At 38.6% G+C, this 23,932-nt stretch overlaps 1 protein-coding gene across 6 annotated transcripts in view; it reads right to left on the bottom strand.

The window, feature by feature from the left end:
* The window catches only part of SULF1 (sulfatase 1), a 126,810-nt gene that overhangs the window by 66,340 nt on the left and 36,538 nt on the right, over positions 1–23,932 (bottom strand). For 4 of the 6 annotated variants that reach the window (XM_080378673.1, XM_080378670.1, XM_080378671.1 and 1 more), the window contains one exon: positions 228–287. The gene's annotated coding sequence lies outside the window, so the exon portion shown is untranslated. Of the gene's footprint in view, positions 1–218; positions 288–765; positions 3,054–23,932 lie in introns of those variants that run through there. The other 2 variants (XM_080378675.1, XM_080378674.1) reach the window with 2 other exon arrangements.

Genomic DNA, 23,932 nt, shown 5'->3' on the forward strand with positions numbered 1-23,932 from the left:
CCATTTAACATGATTATAAGCCATATTGTTGAATAAGAGCTTTATTCTGTCATTTTCTAAGAATAAACTCGGTCATTCTGCAACTATGCTTTCTCAAGAAATTTTTGCTTGAAGTCATGCCACTGCCTGCATTTTATATAGGCATGACTTCTGGTATACTCCTCATAGTGCTGCTTCTCCTACACCCCACGCTTCTTTTTATGCAGCTTGTTCCTTACATTCAGTACCTGCCCACAGCAAAAAATCGCTGGGATGCAGACGTGTTCAGAACATCTGTAGGAGGAGACCTGTAAGAAAGAGAAAGCAGAAGGCTTGTCAGTCAAAGACCTCAGTACTGTGGCTATGCTTCAAAGTCTCCAGAACTGTTTGTTACAGCTTCTTTCTCTGTCCTGAAAGAAAAAAAGTAGAAAAAAATTGGATTCCCCCCACCTCCCCCACTTAATTTAACACCGTACCTACACAATGTTTAGATGGCACTTTGGCTGCTAGAGATAAAGGTCATATATCTCACAACACCAAATGCAGGTGCTTTTCCAACATTTATAGTTAGCCTGAGGTTCTAAGAATAAGAGTTAATTCCAGTGTATGGCACCTGGCAAGCGATAAAGCTATTTTAGGTTAACTCACCTGCATGAGCAACTAAACCCTTACAAAGCAGAGGGAGAGCACGGCTGTAATTTGCAATCTGTATTGGATCACTATGTGAAAAGTCATCTTCCCACTGACAAGAAAGCTCATATTAAGTGACAGTCCAGATGATCTTACCCAGCATTGTGAAAGAGCGTAACTGTCCCTCAATCAATCAACGACAGACCTGAGTGCCTCATCCATAATGCACAGTACCTCTGGCACAGCCTCGTCCTTGATACTGTGCTTCCAGACTCAGCTCAGCATGTTATCAGAACCCCCTCTCTGTGCCTGTCAGTCAAACAGCCTTGCTTTTGTAAGACCTGATGCAAGCACAGAGGCTTGGCTTTGCTGCAGCAGATTTAAACCTGCAACTGAAAATGACTGATTGGTCTGAGGAGGAACGGGTAGCCACTTACACTTTAACATTTTCAGCATTGTAGCTCTGCAAAACCGTCCTATTACACAAAGGGAAGGGAGGGAATATCTGGGGGCAAAAAGGAAGTGGGTGGGAAAGAAACCGCAGAATCATGCCTGCTCCCTCCAGGGTATTGACCTGCCGCATACATTCCTTCTGGTTTTGTTCTGAGACTATGGAAAAAGTACGATGACATTAGTCAATAAAAAAAACCCACAAAACCACCCAAGCCCAAGAACATTCAAGAGATCTGCCCAAGGGGAAGTCTGCAGGGGAACTGGGGTGCACAGTATATAGCTAGAATGGAGCATAATTCATGAGGAGACCTGTGCACCCACACCTGAGACTTCATATTCAGACATGCAACATGAACTACAAACAGATTAATAAGCAGAAATAATTGAGAGAAACACAGAAGGCAAAAAAGGTCCTATCACTCACCTAGAAATGAATTAATAGGAAGGTGCTCTAAATTTCAGAGTAAGAAGCCAAAGAAGAAGGAAGGGATGGGGCTTGGTGCTGGGCTGCTAGAAAAGGGATCGTGTTCTTGTTTTCATATACACCTTTTATTTTAAGCTTCGCAAGCTAAACAGTTTCATGCTCCTCACTCTGGCAGGCTGTAATTACACCAGAAGAGTGTGAATGTCTTTAAAAGGAAAATCCAAGCATCTGTGGCAGAGAAATCTTGTCTTTCATTGTCTCTGCACCAACAAACAGTTCAGCCTCTGACTAACATGGGAGCACTGCAAAGCCAATATGGGCAATTGGCATTTAATGTTAAATGCCATTTCGGTGATTACACAACATTCAGATAAGTAGACTGGAAGTCTGTAATTAGTCTGGACTGACTTTTAAAAATAGTTCAATTTCCATGTATTTGTTCTAAGTCACATGAAAGCTGACAAAAGCCCTGAAGACCAGGGTGACTGGAGAAGTCAGCCCTCTGACAGACACCAGACACCACATGCTGTTGGTGCAAAAGAAGAAATACAATTTCTCAAAATGTCTGATCTTTAAATAGCAAAACTTTGACTCACCTCAGAAAGCACAAAAGACTACATGAAGTGAGATTCAATGTTTAGTTTCTTACCTCAGTTGTACTGTACAGCAAACTTTTTCAGACAATGTTGACCCAGAAAGCGCAGTCATCCTGACTGTGCCGAGCAAACATTGGCACCAACGTGTTTGAATAATGCCCCATAGTATGAAACTGCAAGTTCCTGACAATTACACCTCAGTGCTAATAAAATTTACACTAATCCAAACGGACATTAACAAGTATTTTTCATTTCACCATCTTTGGGCTATATTAGTTTTAAAAAAATCCTTTTGCAAGTAAGGGTCACCTTAGGCAAGTCTTTTCTAGGAAAGAGCATGAAGCATTTCTTTGCCAATTCTATTTTTTTTCCTTTGATGGATAAAGGAAAATATCAGGACTGATCTACACATATAAAATTGATTATCCAAGTTTCATTGTATGGTTCTTGCACATAGGCACAGTAATACCACCTTTTGTTGCTCATAACTAGTTCAGTTTTGCACATGACAAATCTTTACTAAAAGGTGATCTTTGTTAACTTGTCCTTTTACAGCCTGTTTCCCAGTCCTAGAAGGAAATGAAGTAAACTGTCAAAATACAGGCTTGATAGGGAAGACAAGGCTGCAATGTTTGTGTTGGGTAGTGGTACTCTACAAGTGCCTCTACAAACACTGTAATTGGTCTTGAGAGATAGACAAAAATATGAGAAATTCTGAAAGGAACCTTTTCAAATTCACATCAGAAAGTAAACTTAAATTTTTTTGTGCAGTGTTCAGAAATCAAGATGGTACAATAAAATGCTTTTCTCTAGCCAAGTAAACAAGCAATGAACATAACTTCTATATATGCTATTTGGAAAATCAAAATTATATTTTTCCTATAGAACACATCTATGACAACTGAAATGTAGTCAGTAAATAAATGAAACCAGGGAAATACAAAGAAACCATTTTTCCTCATCTTTCAGGTGTGTTTTTTTTTTTTTTTTTTTTTTTTCAGAAGCACAGATTTATAGTTTATACTCACTTTTCATGGGATAAATTCTGAATACTTGGATCTTTAGTTGGTACTATGCTGCTAGTATTATAACAGGCAGTTCAAGGACTTGTTGGCGTGGAGAATTAATTACCCGTGAAACCTGAATTACTTTGGCAGGGCACTGCAAAGAATGGCTACAGTGCCACTTCATGTGATGTGGCATAAAAACTAGGAGGACTTTATTTCTAAGTCTCTTAAGAGATTATCTTTCAGTGACTAGGAAGAAAAAAAAAAAGTATAACAGCATCTTTTGAATCTATGCCTAGATTTTATATTCATTTTGGCCAAGAAGTGTTTAAGATTTTTCAGCACATTGGCTGAAAGTGCTTAATTTGAAACACAACAAAAGACAGCCTGTTTTCAAAAAAGAGCATTTTCCCTTTGAAAATCCACTTTGTTTTCATGTCCACATTTTTACTAACTTCACTTAAAGTGTCGTTTTGTCTTTGGCTAATAAATATCTGTCCAGAATCATACACTTTGTTTGAGAAACAGGGCACAGAATATCCACAAGCATACTCCATTATAAGCTTTAAAGATATATGGTCTTCTTCATATTTAATATTCTACAAATGTGGCTTCCTTATAACTTTGCACAGGGAAATTGGCTTATATGAACAGATTTTTTTTCTTTTTTGTAAGTCTGAAATCAAATGTGGGGATAGTTAATAAGGATACTGGACACACATCTGTCCCTAATACCATGGACTATGCAATGTCCCACATCCATAATTCATGACCAAGTGGTAAGAAAGGGCAGGCAACTTTGTCTTCTCTGTACCACAGCCATGGTATTTTATTTTGGGCATGAACACTGAGGATATCACCTTATCCAAAGTCATAGGTTAAAGCCCACTGCTCTAGTGGCCCTTACTTAGAAACAAAAATGGATCAACTCTGGTCAATAAAGGAAACAGCAGTAATAATACTAATACTATTAATAATGTGGACTGTGATTGTGGAGCTTAAGAACGAGAATTTTGGTTTCTGTGCCCCTGATATTAGCAATAAATGCACCCAGTGAATTGAGGATGTAAGGTACAACACGGATCCTAAATCAAGAACTCCTAATGCAGTAGCAATTTTGAGGTTAAGTGGTTTGTTCCTCATTACTATCCAGTATCCTATTAATTATTTCTCTGTACGTAGATTTTCCTGTCTCAAAAAAAATGACGTAGTTGTATATAATTAAGATACAATCCATGAATTAATGTTTTGCTACTTAGGATATTTTTAAGGGTTGCTGACAAGTGCTAGGAACTTGCACAAAAATATATCAAAAGCACAGAAAAGAAGCAGAAGGTCTTGTCATTGCAAGTGATAAGTTGCCTCATTTCCTTTATGCAAAGGATCATCTTGGACAATTTCTTACAGGTTTCTCTGATAAATAAATGGATAAAACCTTTCAAACAAACAAAACCTCAGATATCAATCACTACAAGAAAATGAGCTTTCCTTCCTCACCCCAAGCAAAGGAGCATTATCTTCCTATGTATTTTACTCATGACCCGCTGACCTAACAGTTTTGGCTTTAACGAACATTTTTTACAAGAATATGACCCCAGTGTTCTCTGTTTCCTTAAAATCGGACTCTCTATAAAAGTAGAAAGGCAAAGGACAACAAGAAGAATCTCATAATTCATAAAAAGCAGAGTAGGGATTCTGCTATTGACCTTGTTTTGTAATTTCTAGTATGACCTTGGAGGATGAGCACATTGGTGAGCACCTGGTCAGCAACATTTCAAAAACCAAGTCAGCCTGTAGTGCCAGAAATCATTGTCATCATGTTAACTGGGGGTGGCTTCACCCACCCGTGCCCCTACAAAGATCAGATTCAGTAGTTTGTACCTACCATTTTCAGTTCTTTGCTTTAAAGTGAAATGTATCCAACCAGCAATGCTGGTGTACTCAAGAATGTTTTGCATACATGGAAACTCCAAGGTGAAAGGGAGTGAAAAGGGTTTTCTCAGCCACACGCATACATCTTCTGCGAATCTTTGATGTGTATGTCAAAGGGTGGATGGACCTCTTAAAGTCTCACATAGCCTATGCTATGAATCATAGCAGATGTGCGCTTAAAGACCCAACAAAATTAGTAACTTCATGAGATTAGTAATTGCATGAAAATTGTGCAGACAGAATGAAATTACATAATAAAAGGTCAGGGAGACGAGATATTCATCTGCACCAATGCAACCTAGTGGTTCAGAAGCCTTAAATCTCTCCTTAAATCATATTGCCTTGACAACCAGAGGGTTGTAACACCCTACAACAACAATAACAACTCTCAATTTCACTAATACAGTGAAGCACTTAAGTGGAAAAAGCTGTTGACAGATGACTGTTTTAAGTTTAGTAATGTTAATGCTCTTCTCACATCTTACACTTCTATCTTGTATTTAAAAGGCAAACCCTGCAATCTCAGACTACAAGGCACGACCGCGTAAATCTGCGGGTCAGTTTCCTGTGGGAATATTGAGCCTGCAGCCATGGGAAACACATTTACAGTATAGCAGAAGTCAAGAAAAAGCAAGATCTACCATCTCTTCTTAAAGGTTAATCCCCTAATCTTAGTTGTAAAGTATAGGATTTACAGTGAACACAAAGAATGCAGTTTCTATCTGGGTCTAATCTAATCATTATCTATTGGATTTCCAGCACACTTTACTAATCAATCAGTTATCTGCTCCTCTTCCAAATGTAATCTGTGTATTATAATGTTGTATCATCAGTGCCTCAGGCTAGATTAATTTAAAGTAACTATAATTTAAAGTAATTGCAGGCAGGGAGAATCATAATCTTATATTACGTTTTTACATTGTAATTTTGCAAACAGTTACAGACAGGAAAGGAAAAAGCCTGCAGTGACTTGAAAGGATAATGCACACTTGCTATCCCACTTTTATAACTTGGTACAGGTTAAGGATATTCTTAGTAAGTAAAAGTTTCCAACACTTCATATGTCAGAGTAGAACAACAAACTCCAATAACATTTTAAAAATACATAACTGTAGAAGAAATGATCTGTCTTTGAGAAAAGGAAAATGTGTCTTTGATTTTAAAGCTGTTAATATAGTTGAACAAAATATTAAATAAAATTTAAATTAATGTTTTTATGTTAAATTCAAATCTGTGAAAGTTTTGAAAGAAAATTCCCATGTATTTTCAGTAAGAAGAGTGCCTGCTGTTAAGTTACAAACTTCTAATAATATACAGTTACTTAAATTTATTTCTCACCGTCTGATTTACTTTGTTTTAGAATTTCATATTTCAACACAACCAAGAAGTGCACTTGTCATACAAAAGAGCCCGGTATAATTGAGCCAGATGACGTGCCCCACAAGTAAAATCAGCCATTCATGAAAGCTGGTCACCAGAGGCCATTTCAAACAATGCACATTTCAAAGTAATCTAAAGTAATCCCTTTTCTCTACTGATTTGGTTTCCAGGCAGTCTTAAGCACATGTGTGCCGCAAACAGGAGGCTTATTAAAACCTGATGTTATATTGAAAGTTATAATGCCATTGCCTTGTGATTGAATTCCATGTCTGTTAGTCTTCAAAGAGAGGGAAAAAAATCAATTAAATTTATATGCTTATTAAACATGAGTGTCATGATATGTGCAGTTTATTAGCACTTGCTAAATAATTAAGACTGAGAAAGATAATTAGATGTGCACCAGGCTCCAAACAGGCTTCTGATACTAGAAAGTGGCTTTCCAGCTACCAGGTAATATAATTGCTAAAAGACTCCAAGTATTTTTCAAATATAAAGAGTAACCTCTGTGTATGAAGGAATTTAATGTAATTTGAAAATTCCATTTTAAAATTACGTATCTTTGCTATATCCCCGCTCACTTCAGCAGTGTGGGGCATTATGAAAACATCCCGTACAATAACACACTGGCAATTCTGTGATACAGTAAGTAGTCGAGTTGGGAGATCATATCACAGAGGTGAACAACAGCGACACAGTTTGCATGTTTCTTTAAGTTCCTGTTTAAGCCCTCCAGCTTTAGAAACTGTGCAAGAGCATAGCTTTTCACATCTCCTTTAGATAGAGAGCTCTTTCAACTTAAAAAGTTTCCTTCCTAAATTTGTTTACACCCCCTCAAAGGTTTGCAACTCCCTTTGAAAAAGGGATTTTTGATTTTTTATTTGGTAAACAGTTTATTTTTCTAAATAAATGGACATACCCAACTTGAATATGAACACAGCATCTTTGGCACAGAATATCTATGGATCTACTTATATAGGAGAAGACAGAGAATATGTCCATTTTCCCATGGTAATGTACACACTCCATTTATCACAGGGAGTAGTTAAGGTAGGTTGTGCCACCATGTGGGTGGGTGGTCTTGGGTAGAATCTAAGCCTAATGCATGGCTGCTCTGGCCACCCTCCTTGCTGACTGCACAGGGGAAGCAGAAGGAGCTCATGGGGACCAGAGGAATCTATATAAGGACTAAGTGTGAGGAACTGGCAGTATGAATTTATGTAAGTGTATGTATGTAGAAAGCAGCACCTGTACTCCTAGGAGAGAATCTCAGATGTACTTTTAGCTGTAATGCAGAAGGATTGACTACTCAAATACACCACAGGAATTTAGATAGGTGCCATTCCCGGGCTAACCTAGAGAGTCAGGCAGTTCGTCTAAGTGCTTTTGAAAAATTTACTCTTAAAACACAGTGCAGAAAGTGAACTTGCTTGTAGCATCAGTACTTTGTGTGCTTATGCACATGTATATGCACTACAGACTGCATATGGTGTCTGTTGACTTTCTCTTCCAGGTCTGAACACTAAGCCTAATGATTTTTTCTTTTTTTTTTTTTTTTTTTTTTTTTTTGGAGTAGTGTCATTGTATTCAAATGAGTTTTACTCTCAGTAAAGTCAAACTGAATTTAATAGAACTACTAAGATGGACTCAATGGATCACGTCCTGAGTACCATTTTTAAAGCAAGATCTTCCTTACTAGATTACTTCTTTTTGTCAAGCAATTTTTCCAGTCCTGGCACAGTATAAATTTTACCTTCACTGCTATACATGTAAAAGCTCCTTGACAGACCAAGAAATGGGTTTTCAAACAAGTTCCTCTCTGGCAAACCTGTACTATAGAGTAACCAGCCTACTAATAATAGTAAACAGTCAGACCAAACAAACCAATCTGTTACAAAAAACCAGACGCTTCATAACCTTTTCTATAAAGATCAGTCAGCAAGGAATTTGCACTGACTTGAGGCACTGCCGAGGAGCACATCACCCCTGCTATCAATCTTACTTTTAATCGCCTTTGTAATCAGGAGACCCCGTGTTCCCCAAGCTGCATTACCTGGCAGGTTACAAGGTACAGCCCCAACCCAGGAACATAGGGGACTTATGTCTGCTATCACAGTAATCCTCCCAGTCCCCTCACTAGCCGTCACCTCACTGTCCCACAGTGCCCACTCGAGCACACACCTGGGAGGGATTCCCAGAGTGACCTGCAACTGACACATCATGGAGAAACTCAGAAAGTCATCTCCATGTGGCCATGTCCTACCAGGTGAAAAACACTTTGCACAGGAATGGCAGCAAGTAAGAGCAAAGAATACAACTGACGGATTTTACTGCCAAATCAGGCATCCAAGTCCTTACTTAGACCCCGATACATGTGTTCTGCTGTGCAAAATAAATGTCTGCTGGATTAGGACTGCTCAGCACTTTAAACCAAGCTCTTGCAGGCTCTTTGATACATCATCCCTGGTGAAAGGACGCTTTAAGGTATTTGCTGAATATTTTTTAAAAAAGCTAACCATCAGTGGTACATGGGGAACAGCCAAAATCTACAAAGCATCTGGATACTGAATTACACCTGAAAATTAGTATTCCTATCAAACCTGCCTGAAATTAGAGTCACACTTGCCTGTTCAAGGACAGAATATACCATATACAGCTTATCTCTCTGAGGAATACCAGTTCTCTCAGCTTGAATTCTGGAAATATGTTCTCAAAGAGCTGCTTGAAAATAATCTTCATTCTGAGATCTGAGAGGCTCAAGAATGACTTGTTGAAATTATTCTGTGAATAACTATCTCAGAAACATTTTGAAAGGGTAGCACGTAAAAATGTGCTTGCATTTTCCAAGTGAAAATGCCTGCGGAAAGACTTTCTTCATCTTTCAAGTGCATATGCAGGTACTTTCAATTTCACAGTCCTGGCTTCTGTACATGAGAGAGCAGTTTTAAAGCATGGAAGATGAAGCTGAGTACATTCAAGCAGACATATTTTTATTTCCAGTGCACTTCTTGTTGAACAAAGTTCCTATTTAGCAATGAAAAGACATGATTTTATATCATCTTTAAAAATTACATATATGTCATATATTTATAGATAGTTAATTGTAAGCCTGCTCATGAACCAAGATTCTACCAAGATGCCTGAACAACACACAGAGAATTATTTTTGCTAACACTGATGGAGCAGGCAGTCAACCTTATGTCCCAGTGCCTGACTGAATTATGCATAGAGAGGGAAGACAGGAATGGAAGCTGGTAATAGTTAGGTAGGAGCTTCTGAATAATACAGCATGGATCAGGAATGGGAAGGACCGGAGTGTACTGGAAATTACTCGTAGATAGTGAAGAGATAGAAATGCAAAGGACAGAGCTGTAGTGCTTTTCTTCATTTTGTGTGGGAAGAAATTTGGGAGGTATCCCAGTTTGCAGTGATTATTGTGGGAAAACCATCAATGCTTGCGTTACTGGACTTTTTTCCCCTAAATGTAGATGAGATGTCCTCATATGAAAGGTGTCTCATAAACTGCATCAATGAACTAATTCAGGAATGTTTAGAGCAACTTACAGAGAATCCACTTCTTTACCCTTAGCAGGCTCAGCTGTGAGGTCAGACCAGGCTGCTTAGGGCTTTACCAAGTCAGGTTTGAAAACCCCCAAGGATGGACACTGCCCAAATGCTCTGGGGCCCTGTCTCACTGCTTGAATGTCCTGAGGGTGACTTTTGTTTTTCCTTATATCCAGTCTGAATCTTTTTTATTTCAACTTATGTCCATTGACTCTTGTCCTCCTGCCATGCATGACTCAAGAATGAGGCTCTGTCTTCCCAGTGGCCTCTCTGTAGGCACTGGGGGCTGCTGTTAGACCCTCTGAAGCCATCTCTGCTCCCATAGCCTCTTCACACAGGGCAAGGGCTCCAGCTCCCAACCACCTTGATGGCCATCTGCTGAACTCACTCCAGTTTATTGATGTCTTTCCCATATTGGGGACCTAGAACTGGAAATAGTATTTTAGATGCTGTCTAGCAAGTGTTGAGTTAAATACATTGTAAAATTTGTTTAAAGTGGAAAAGTGTGCTGAACTAGGTGAAACAAAAATTTCACAGAGCCTTTCCTTGCAAAGTGAATGAATCAATGATGACTTTCAAATAGCTGGATTGACTGAAAATGTAATTTTTCTATTTCTGGTTATTTCTGAACATTTTGTGTTATGCTCAGGATCAGAAATTAATAGTGCTATAAAAAAGCACCAGTTTTGTTATAGTTACAGGCTGACAAAAATCCAGAAGTCAGCAATAGACTAGTAGGCTGTTTTCAAAAGGACACTGACACCAAAGCAAATCCTAGAATTCAGCATAGAGTAGTATCATGGACGAATACCCATGTGTCTCATTGTTCGCAACTCTGAGACTCTTCCTATTCACTTCCCATTCCACTTATTTCATCACTGTGCGCTGTTTATAAGAAATCTCTGACTTGTGTCCTCACATTTAAAAGTCTTAAATGTTCAAGTCTGAATTTTGTTCCACAGCCACAGGAATTAGCCAAAATTTCAGGCCTTATCCAAGGTCCTTTGAACTGTGGAGAAATCCTCCAATGATTTCAGTGGTCATTGCTTCAACAGAAATAAAAGCTGTTTCAGACATCATTATGGGTTTGTTTTGTTAATAAAGCAGAGTGATTAAAGCAGTCAGGACTTGGAAAAAAGTGCAACTTTATATATGAGAAAAGAGAGATTTGAAATCCCCTCTGTCCCAGGCCCCATGTAAATGTAAAGAGTGCAGCTGGAATGAAACAAATGATCTGACTGGTTTCTGATGAGCTGGGTGGTGTAAATGTTTCACACTAACCACACTGCACACTCATAATATAGGAGCTAATTCATCTGCCATGAATACATTCCTGTGTATGTTGTTCTTTAAAATAAACAAGCAAAAATGAGTAATTTATCAGGAGTTAAATGAATATTTTTCCAGAGGGACCTCTTCTGTCCCATATGGCTGATTTTAAAGTCTAAATGCAGGCAGCTTAAATTCTGCATCCTCTGTTTCACTATGTGAAACAGTTATTGCTTTAAAATATGGAATTTCAAATTTTTAGCGCTGTCAACAAGTTCCAATTGTTCCTGAAAGTATCATTCAGGCCTCTTATTAGTTTCTTAGAAGACTGCAAAACTCAACACAGGGCTGTAAACAGTGAATAATGATAATTTTCCAATGCCTCTTTTTACAATGGCATTGCATTTGCAAAATGTGTTTATTTCTAGATTTAATTTAAGAAATTTTGATGGAAGGTTTATAACCACAAGAAAACAGTTTTATAGGAAAAATCGTTTGGAAAAAAAAGCTAATCATAACCAGCCCTTCATGTATTAAAATTTACAAATACTTTTTATTTCTTAATATCTTAAAATCTATCAAAAAACATACTATTCTTGAAGACAGCAGTATGATCTATTAACTTCACAATGATTAATATATTTCCCAGAGTTATTCTCCACTAGGAATGAAGTTATTAACTTGTGTTTGTTCCCACAGAATCTTCCCCACAGAAAGGGTTACTCATGTAGGCAGCTCTGATCATAAGCTCTTGGCAATAGGTACTCTAAGACAGAGGGCCACAGGTTTCTTAGACTAACACAGCCTCCAGATAGTTTCCCTCTAAAATTAGAGATGTTTTCCATGGCTTACAGTGAAGAGCAAACAATGTTTCTTAGACAGAAGATTCAGAAAAAATCTACAAGGAGCTGGTGGCATAATCCCCCCTGTTGGCTGCCCAAACATTTTCCTTTATGGCAGAAGAATTCAACACTGAACATTAATATAGAAAAACTTCCAGACTGAAAATGCTCTGTTATTTGTGTGTAGTGTCCTGCTGCGTATCTGGAAACTGTAACTTGCACCTAAAGAAAAGCACGAGCACTGTTTGGAAAAACCACTTACTGTGGTGGTGGTGTTAAACAGAGAGGCAGTGCAAAAGGCTTCCAGCTACAGAAAGGAGGACAGCCTGAAAATACAACATTTTTCCTATCCCTGTTCTTTTATTCAATCTTATAATACGCTTCTATAAAATTCCTAGCTCCCCTTAGCATCTCCTTTAAAAGCAGAGTGGTTTCAAGGAGATGACATACCCTAAACCCCCTCCCCTGACCTGTGGGAAGAGATGACAGGACCTATATAGCACACGGCCTAATGCACCGCTTGGTCACCTGCTCGGGTTACCCCACCTTCTTGTTTTTCCATTTTACTGAAAGCTCCTAGAAACGTACCTTCTCCCTAGCTGATAAAGTACATTTAAGTTACAGACATGTTAAAATCTGGACAAAAATATACCAAACATTTCAGGCTATAAAGACAGAGAAAAGATCTGAAATGAAAAATGCATTATGCTAAAGTATCATATGGCACTGGATTATGTTTCCATTATCTCCTACATTTAAAACTCTGTTGACCCCGGTCAGAGGCATTTATCTCAATGTTGCAACTATTTGTAAAACTCTTACATGTTTCTTTGCGTGATTTTTCTCTCCACAAGCCAGGCCCTTATTACAATATTGAGTTACATATTCAGCTTTTCACAGAATAGAGCTGGGAAAGAGATATGGTGAAACGTCTGATTTTTGGGATCATTTCCTACGTTCACTGACATAATTTTTATGTATCTGCAAATGAAATCCCCTTGTGTTTCAAGGAACATCTATAGCCATGTTTTCAGGGCCCAGCATGGGCCCTACATGCCATGGTCAGGAGCGGCCCGGCGGGGTCTGGCAGCCTGTCCTGGCCCAGCCCGCAGCACGGCAGAGGCACTGGGGCAGCCCCGGCCTCAGGCATGGGGCACCTCCCTGGGGACAGGCGGGACATGGGCCCACGGGTAGGCCCAGCTCAGCAGGGCCCATGGCCTGGCAGGGCCCGAGGGAGCCCAGGGGGCTGAAATGGGGTCCTGCGCCATGGGCAGGTGGCAGGGAGACCCAAGGGGCTGGCATGGGGTCCTGAGCCATAGGCAGGGAGGTGAAGGCCCCATGGGTAGGCAGGGCCAGCAGTGCCTCATGGCCATTGCACGCACAGAGAGCAACAGCATCATTTGTAAATGACTGAAAAATATCTATCCCACTGAATGAGAATCAAACCCCATCATCTATAACTGCAGAAAAGTTGCCCTAAAAGTTGCAATGGAGAAGTACATCTCACCAGGAAATGGTTATGGATAAATCCACAGAACCAGCTATTCTGTGGGGAAGGGTGTAAACAGCAACCATCAAACCAAAATTGTGATGCAGTAGAATGGAGCATGTCACAAATCAGCACCTTTCCCAGTATGATAAACAGTGGTCTATGCACTTTACCAGTATGATAAACAGTGGTCTATTTATTATAAACTATCCTGTTTAACTGTTTAACATCCAGTTCAGCAGCCTATACAAAATATATATCAATTGTTAACAGTCAAATGATTCAGGTTTTAGCTTACAGGTGAGGACACAGTGGGAAGGCAATTTTAGGAAGCAAATAACCATGACCAAATAGTAAAGAGCTTTTGCTAATACATTTTTTTTAGCGTGAAATTGCTTAAAACCAAGGCAACTGGTTGACTAGTGTGAATCATATGCATCTCCTAGGCAGTGCAATGAAAATCACAAGTTAGTGTCTCATACCTGCCTAAGGCTTATGGCTGAACAACTACTTATACAATATGTTACGAAAATATCCTGTTGAATTGAACTCTTGGACAAATTTTTAATGTGCCATTCTCTGTTTGTAAACTGTATGTTGGCTAGAACCCTTTCAGTATTTTTTCATGTTTTCTTACATCACGTCTTTCATATAAGTTCCTTGATTCACTGTGCAAAGAATTAGCTAATTGATTATCACTGGTATCAATGAAATAGCATTGAAACTAAAACAGAGAAGGATCAGCTCAACTACACTTGAGTCCAGGCTAAGCTTTCTGCTTACTCCCAGACTTGAGGCTCAGATGGAAAACCTTAACTTTTCAACCTGAAAAAAATTTTCAATACAATTTCTTGTTGTGGAAAGAAAAACAAAAAACACTGGAAGGTTTTTGTTTTCATTGAAGTGTGAAATTAAAAAATCTTAACCTTTGAAAGCTAAATCATCATCCTCTGGCTACCTCTGCCTTCAATGAAAGACATAGAGCAGATCATACATCCCTACGATATTAAGTGACAACAGTCTTAAGTACAAAGCCTCCCTTAAAACCCAACAATATTACTACTGAGGTTGTTAAGCCAGAAGGACTTTCCAAAATCAACACTATTCTGTAATTTATTATGGATGATGACATGTCAAGGTAGACTGAACCATGAGCTTAGATCCTTAATGATCATCTAGGTAAACCTCCTTGAAGCTGTATTCCTGACTTTTTTCCATTCATCAACCTTGAATTTGAGCTAAGACTGTCTTACACTGAATTAATCTCTTTACTTGTAAATTAATCATACACTATTCAGAAATTATTAAGAGAAATGATAAGCCGGCAATGTCATATTTAGGTCAATGTTCAAAGAAAAAACATGGTTTCACTTACTGTCCTATACTGCAGGATATAAGATGGACTGCATTTCTTCAGCAATGTATGGTGCGTGTTATCTTAGGAGCTAAGTAAAGGAACTGGAAAAGATTTACTGATATTTACTTTCTTACTAATACAGAATTTTCAGAGGGGTTCATGTTGCAGTTTTTATCTGTGTTATGGTTCTCTGTCATATATAAATATGTGACTGTCAGACATTCTACATATTTAAATGTTCCCCAATACCACGCCTTTTCTCTCTTTGAAGACAGAGGGCATTTAAATTGCATAATCTTTAGGGCATTCAGACTTCCATAATGACAATGCCAGTGGGGACTAAAATATGGCATATTATGTTGTGTTGTGGACTATCGTGGCAGATGCATCATCTGTTAACTGGGCATGTCAACGATTGCAGCAAGTGCAGCACATCTTGAACAACTGTAAGTTAGCCCAGTTGTGTCAGCAGATGAACTTGCTGATCCCATGGTCAGGCTATTGTTATTATCATGATACTTTGTTCACAGGTCCCTAGACTATATGCTTTCACAGAAAAAAAACATCCTCACAACATGTTTGTGCCTCAAGGAACAGAGCTTGCTGGCATTGGAACAGCAGTCACCATCTGTTGATGTTTTGGTTCATTACTGGCACATACACAGGGAAGATGTTATCTTCTATCCACCATTACTAGAATTGTTTTTGAATCTATCTAACAATATCAACTGAAATCTGAATCTAATTTTTGTTTAAGCACCTTTCCCCTGCCCTAGCAGCAGGAAAGGAGTTTAAAAGTACTGTCAGCGTAGAGGCAAGGTACCTTACCAGAAAGGAAGAGTTATTGCAGATGGGAGAAACCAGGTATTACTATTCTTGTGATAGTCTTTGTTAAGTATAATTTTCCTAAGTCTTTTCTATACATGTACCACACAAACTTCAGTAAAAGGAACTTTTTATGGTCTAGTAATCAAAATTTTCACTACTTCCACAGCCAACTATTACTGCTGTTGTCAGCTGTGCTGACAAGGAAGTATCTCGCTCTCACTTTTGGGAATTATTCCGTATGTTGCAATTAACTGTCTTTCTAGGAAAGGATGTTGACAGCTGAAGATGGGATAGAGCCATTAATAAACATGTAGCCTTCGTTATTTACAGATGTTTCCTGAATTCCACTATTTTTCTCTGATGCTTAGTGATTATACATTCGGTGAATATTTCCTGCCTTTTTCCTTCCTTCAGGAAAATCACATAATGTAAGCACATCAAAGCTGTTGACTATAAGGAATTAGCAAGTGATCATCCTGGCGAGGGTCTCTCAGTCTATGAATACTACTAATAAGGCAGTAAGTATGAGCGTTTCCTCAATTGTAATTGCTTACTCTTCATCTCAGTGGGTTTTTCTTTACTTAATCATCAGCAAAATAACCCATGTAAATCATAAAATAGTCTAGTTGTTTGATCATTCCCTTTCTTTGTGTTAGCCCTTTGATATTTAACCTCTTATTTCAGTCAGCTTTACAAGGACATTTTCCAGAGAAACAGTATGTCTCATTTGATGCTATATTAATCATTTGAAGAGAACATGTATGTTGCTAGGTTGGCAGTGAGTGTATGCATATGAAAGTAAGCCCAGTCATGAGCCACAATGAGTTCCTTCTGCAACAGACCAAGAGCCCTTCATCTTTATTGACCTAGGGAACAGGTCAGATATGATGGCTGCTGTAACAAAGACATTTCTTGAACACAAAAATGCCTTTGCAGTCACATCAGCTAATCAGTCTGAAAATCTCAATTTTATTTGGCTTTAAAATACTTCAAGATAACAGCACAATACGATTGACGTTATAAGAAAGGCTAATACTTAATCTTTTCCAAGCCATGACAGACATGCAAATTAACATCTGACTGGAGACTTCTGGCAAACTCTAAGTATCTTTTCACCTACTAACTGAAGCAAAAACTAACTTCAGAAGACAGTAACTTCACCAGGTAAATTAAACAATTGCATCTCTATTACAATAATAAAAAAAAAAAAGTCTTTGTGGTAGGCAGCGGGCTGTGTTGTCCCTGCTTTGCTCTGCAAACTTTTTTCTTTTCACCCAGCTTGTAAGAGAGGAAGTGAACTGCAAGCCAACTATAGCAAGTTTACCTGTTATTTTCTATGATCAAGCAGATGGTGGTGAACTGTGTGCAAGAGGATGATGAAAGGTAGTAACTTAGGATCCACCTGGATTCAGGTAAAGCACAGAAACTTTCACATGGTTCACACAAAAAAAAGGATAATACTTTCATTTTTTTCCTGTCCTGTGGCACCTTACCCAGCCTGACTTGAAGAATAAAACTTCTAAAGGCCACCAAAATGGAAAATTAATAGCCTTACACATATGTATGTGTTAAAATAATTTTTATATGACAATTTCAAAAGAAGAAAAACTTACTAGAATGAATACTCTTTTCAGCAACAGAATAAGCCCTTACCCATAGCGATATACAACACTGCAACTGCCCAGAGATTAAGGTATGTAAGTTATATGGCAAATATTATAGGGATCTTAGTTTCTATCCTGCTTCATGGGATGAAAAGGAGCATTTAACTGCTTGGCTCCTGCTGGTTTTGAATTAAAATTCAATGCTTCATTAATATTTATCTCTTTTTCTTCTAACCCTACTATACATGCTCTCTTTCGGAGTTTCAGGAAAACCAGCAATTATCACATCAAAGGTCATCAGTCCACCAGGGAAACTTCAATCCTTAACTGGTGGAGAATTGATGTAGCTTTTGCAAATATCTCAGATCAGGCGAGCAAGTGTTTTCCCTCCTCCATTCCCTCCTGTGACTCTTGTTGGTTTTATTTAATCAGCTCAGAAGACCTTCTTAGTTTTCCTGTGATGCCATACACTATCCTAGACATCAAAAAGATTTTTATACTGCTTTTATATCTATAGAGAGGGAATAAAAGAATAACAATGATATAACCATGCTGTACAATAGGTCCAGTCTGAAATAGTCTGAAGGACTCTGCTTAAATTTCCCCAAGATATTGCTGTTAAGCTCCATTCTGAAGTTATTGGCAACACTCACACTTACTTCAATAGTAGCATTAGCATTAAAGAAAGAAGGTGATCCGTGCAGATGAAAATGACAAGAGATGTTCAAGTTACTGAACAGCAGAAATCAGAAGCATTGAAAAATTAAGACACTCTACTGCCAATGGCAAGCAAGGTATGAGTCAAACCCCCAAGATAAATCAATAAACTGTTTTCAAAATACTGATATTTTAAAAAAAGAAATAAATATTATGTTTATGTTACTTATCTTTTGGCTTTATAACCTCTATGGTTGTGTATTTTGAAAGGTTTTTTTGCAATCCTATCCTAAAGGACAATTATTTTTCTCTACCCAAATGAGAGATAAGTTTTCCTAGAATCATATGATGCCAGAAATGGGATGTCTGATGAAGCACAGCGAGCTGGCAATGCTAAAAATGTGTTTTCTTCAGTGCTGGGGAAGACAGAGTTCTGATGACATGCAATGGGAAGGGCACCACACTCATCTGTGTTTCCAGCTTAACTGGAGAAAGGATGACCAAATGTCAATAATTCTGAGTGTTACTTTTTTTGGCTTTTGTACCTTTGCACAATGAATTGATTTAGGCACGCAGGAATCTTGATGCTAATCAAAACATGACTTCAGTGTCATGTACCCTGCTAGCTTGGGCAGGTTACTTCTGCTAAAATAAAGTATCATTCAGTCCTTAAAAAAATCATTAAAATAAATCAACAAATTTAGCAGAACTGTCAGGGAATACCGCTTCACTTTGTCTAAAGTATCATTTCTTTCTGCCTGCTATTTCTGGCTCTGATCCTTTGCACAACTTCTGTCGCCAAGTCCCATTAAGTAAGTCTTTCCTACTTTATGTGTGAAGCTGTGCAGGGAATTTGCCTTCACAATATTGTAAAGCAATACTGAGTAATTTTGTCCAACTTAATGTTTTAATGTAATTAGTCTATTGATTTGATTTAATAATTTAATCCACACTCCCCAGTGCCTCTTTAAAGATGGAGAGTAGGATGGAACACTCCTCTGTAGTGCAACAAGACAGCTATATGTTTCTGAAGCATGGCTTTAATTCTGATAAAATTACAAGATTGTAATCCCATGTTTCTCTTCTTTACAATAAACTAATCTCACATCTGAAAGGGCGGGGACCCATATAAGAAGCCACAGAATCATACAAAGCTGAAATTTCAGCCCTTCCCAGCTCTGCAGCCCTCCTTACCAAGACATGAGCTGGTAAGTCCCTCCTGCATGAAAGACTTCCCGCACCACGCACTGCGTCATGTAACAGTTCTGAAGAGGATCCTGTTCTTGTACTAATCTTGACAGGGCAGAAGGAGAGAAGGAGACAGACAGAAGAGTTGTTTCTCCCAGGCAACAGAAAGACCTGCTGTCTTTCCTACTGTGTGGTGGCAATGTTGGGAACATTTGTATTGCTACTACAGCTTTGCACTATGTAATTTCTTTAAGTTCCTTGGACATCTGGCTAATGCAGGGCCTACTATACAGTTAATTTCCTTAAGGCAAACATAGTAATGTGGTTTTACAGTACTTTCACATTACTGCACCTACTCCTTGGGTGTTCAAGAGTTCAGTGTGGTTGGCCTAGCCAACAATTCATGGTAAACTCATGAATTAACTAGGAGCATTTTTGTATAGAAATAGACTTTGTTAAAAAGTGACTGGAAATGTTAAGCAATCGGTTTGTTCAAATAGCTAAAGTGACTGAATATTTGATCCTGACTTCAGAACATTAATATTCTCACAGCAAAATACAGCACACTGAGGAATTTTGCCTATGTCTATGGTATGAGTGAACTGAATCATCCCCTGAAAAATAAACATTTTTTTGATCTTCAACTCAGCATGTAAAATACAGGAACCAATACAGTATAGCAAATAGGTCACCATTAGAGCAGTGAAATTTTACTGTTTTGTTTTATGTTTAGTACATTTGGCCACACAGATATCATCATCTTCTTAATTCCTAGTTATTGCTCTGGTTTTTGCCCTGGTAACTTTGATACAATTCAGGTAGGTTTGACAAGCACAGTAGAAAGCATTTGCAGAAGCAGCTGAAAGAGTTTCACTGAGGTGCACTGAAAGTCCACTTATGTGAGCTGAAAGGAGCTCCCCGTGCAAGGAAGCATTGGCAGCAGACAAGGGACACATCACAAGTCTGCCTTGTGAAAGCTAAGTTTGCTGAAATGCACTTAAGTCAAATCCTTAAAGGTGAAAGTAACAGAGGAGACCACAAAGGCTTTAAGCTTTCCGTTATAAAAACAGTGACAGTGTTCTTCTTGGATAAAACCCCACTATTGACATCAAAACCTTTGTCCCATCAACACTCAGCTACAGTACTACATCATGTGTGGCTATGAGTTCTTAGAAACACACTAAGGCTCTGAAGCTGCTGCAGAACATTTGACTCTAGGAGAGTTACAGGACAGAAATGATGTGCTAACAAAAGCTGCTCTCGTTAGCTGTTTCTGGATGGTGTGTTAAGCACTAATTTTCATCTACAAATGGTTCTGAGTGTGGTACCCAACAGATCACTTCTTTTCCTGAATTATGGTTCTGCAATGGGGACGCCTTGAAGATAATTATTTTACCTGCTGGATGCAAGTTTATGAAACAGATAATAGGCAGTATGCTTGTGGTACAGGGACTTCTGAAATCTGGGCTTTCTTTTTCCAATGCGCTGAGGAAATTCAGTTGAAGAACACAGTATCTGGGTTATACCACTGGAAGGGCAGAGGTTGTACAAAATACATCGGGGTCTGCATTTTAATGAATTTACATTACATCTACAGGCTAGCACAATCAAAGCAAAATAAAAAAAGAAATGCCCCCAAAGCTTCATGTGAGATAACAGTATTCTTACTTATCTCCCCCAGGCACTGCATATGGAAAGACTGCTGCTTGTCTAGATATAAGACCGTGACTAACTGATGATTAATTAGCTTAACTTATACTGTCATCAAATTCACTACTTCTATACGTAATTTCTTAAATGACTTAGCTCATGTAGACAAACTCAGGCAATTACTGACATAGTACAAATAATTCAACAATTCTAGCAAAAAGGCTCAAATAAACACAAGCAAACTGAAGTCCTACCAAATGTCTCTAATGAAGTTTTTGCTGGGGTCACAGGCAACGGATTTTTCTGGCTCCATGGAGCTTTCAGAATCTGTTGCACATGGCATGTCTTTGGTCCTTGTTTTGATAAGAAAAGATTAAGGGACTTGCCCAGGCAATAGCAAGACAGAGTTGGAACTACCTGTATTTATGGAAGTTCCCAGTGCATTTAACAGACAATACAGACAGAATTTTTCCTCTCAGTTTAGGCACAGGCTTAATTTTGCCACTGTTTACATTAAATGTCTAGGAAGTTTGGGTCACAATATTGTCTACAGTTATTACCTAGAAATATTTGCTGTATGTGAATGTTACCATCTGGGTCAACAGAGCTATATGCTGTCAAATATCAATCACAAATGGATCAGGCTGGACTCCAGTGATAAACAGGACTATCCCAATAGAACCCTTATTCACCTTTCAAATTGTGAGGCTCAGTTAATTTATATTTTTAGAACTTTCTTGATGATAAGTTGCTATAGAAATTACAAATATTTGCAGCCCATAGAAAACTTCAGCAAAATTATGATTTTTTTTTTTTGTTGTTGTTGTTACGTTTTCTCTAATTACATTTCAGTCTTGTCCATGGATTTTCGTTTTCCATTGTCTAACAGTTTGTCTGAGGTTTCTGGATATCATTTTTACACAAGCTAACGCTGTTTCAGAACATTCACTACTTGAAACAAGGACTTTTGAAAAGAAAAATAAAAATGAAGAAATGAGTATATAATCATAAAGAAGCTGGGGGAATATCCAAAAGTTTATTGTCCAGAATTCTCTGCTTTTAGCAAGGCAAAATCAAGGGTGGCTAAGAACAACTACATTTGGAAGTGCCTCCATCAGGTATGGAAACAGCATGCTTCACTGCAGCAGCTTTCACAGCCATCATAAACCACTAAAATTTTAATAAATCTGAGGCTAGGCTTTCAAGATTACTCTAGAACATATGTGTCTCACTGTCATATGATGAAAGCACATGTGTATGAATGTTATAAGTTTGGAGAAACTGAAAGAATCGGTGCTGGAGCACTATTTCATGCCATAGACTTTCAAGAGGTTCCCAGGCCATAGCACGAGTGTCAATCTAAGACTGATGCATTAGTCTCCTAATGTGAAGTACATTTTAGAGATGAATACACATCCTTAAAATCAATCTCTTATTGACAACTTAAAACCATCTATCCTACTCAACATAAGTAACCACTAAACCCTGCCCCCCCCTCCCCCCCCCCCCCCCCAGATATTCAAGAGCGGATTTTGGAACTTGTGGACCTTTCTGACTGAACACAGGTTCGTGCAACTCCTGCTGGCACTTCAGAAAGACATGTTAGTTAAATTTTAAGAAACCCCTGAACAAACTGTCTGAAATCTTGTGGCACTGTGCCTCTGCTAATAAACCGCAAACTCCTCTTCTAGAGAAATGGACGACGTGCAGAAGCAATTGCTTCACTCCCCCCACTTCTTGTCACCTGATAGCCTCAGGGTTGCCACTAATGCCAGCTCCACTACAGGCTTGGCAGAGCAGCAGTGAGCCCAAATTAATAAAGCCCAGCTGGATACAAGTTGACACCATCAAGAGCCTCTGTGTTTCTCAGGGAACAGGCTTAACATGGAGCCAGATAAGATTCATATGGGCTTATTAACTCCAGCTCTGTGTAATGCAAAAGCAGCGATACTGATTATGGTGTTGAGATGCTCCTGGAAGCAGTGTAGCCACATTCATGTGGCTCTGAGCTTCAGCTAATATCTGTGGCATGAATAATCTGCAGCACATGGATAATCAAGTACTGGCTTCTGAATGGGTGCACAACCAACATATCTAGTGAGGCAGTGCTGATACAGAAGAATTTAAAAGCTCTGAGCCTAAAAGAAATCCAAACTCTTTATTTCTAGGCTGTCAGCAACTTGTTTTGTATGGAATTTTATTACTTATAGCCAGATTCACCTTCATGCACAGGGTGAAGCACAAAAATCTATGAATCACTTCAGGTCTGTTTTGACCACTTGGCAGTGCTTCTTAGGCTGAGCCTCTCCTGAAGTATGAACATGCCCCTGAGGACTCCACCCTGCTTAGTGCTAAACAACTTCTGAAGGTGATGAGTGCTCTTACATTACAGCACTAATCATTATTTGGAATTTTTTGGACTCTACAGGACTACTTCTCTAACTTCTGGTTTTAATATTTTCATTGGAAATGAATACGTGTAATTGACTTATGCAATGCTCAATGGGACTTAGCAATGCTAAATGCTTACTGAGCACCCTGGGTATCTTTAACATGAGAAAGATACTCTAGAGTTACTTGCCTCATGAATACAGGCATGTATTCCTCATGAATATATCCCTTTTGTCATAGGTAAATGTATATAAAAGTTAGTCATAGACTAACTTTTAATCTAACTTTAATCACTCCTTAGGGTCACATAACAGCATAGGTTGCAATTTATTCATGTTAAATTCACAGCAGTTTTAACCCAGTCACTGTCTTTACCTCACACATACATCTGCATCTGCTTAAATAATTACACTGGGTGGGATTCACCTCCACATTGTAGACACCTAGATTTAATTCTCAAAATGTCGGTGTCACTACATGAGGTAGGTGTCTAAGCTTCCACAGCAGTTAAAGGGGAATCTAGTCTGTACAGTCAGAGGAACCTGGAAACTGGCTGTCCAGTTGCAGCTCTCCAGATACCACTGGCTATATCGATTCCGATGATATTGCCTATAATGGGAGACCAGATACTTACACACTAACACCTACAGCTAGGTCTCTGAATCCCACCCAGTAGATTAGGTAATTGATGTCAT

Source organism: Falco punctatus (assembly GCF_963210335.1).
Source record: "Falco punctatus genome assembly, chromosome: 3".
Lineage (NCBI taxonomy): Eukaryota > Metazoa > Chordata > Aves > Falconiformes > Falconidae > Falco > Falco punctatus.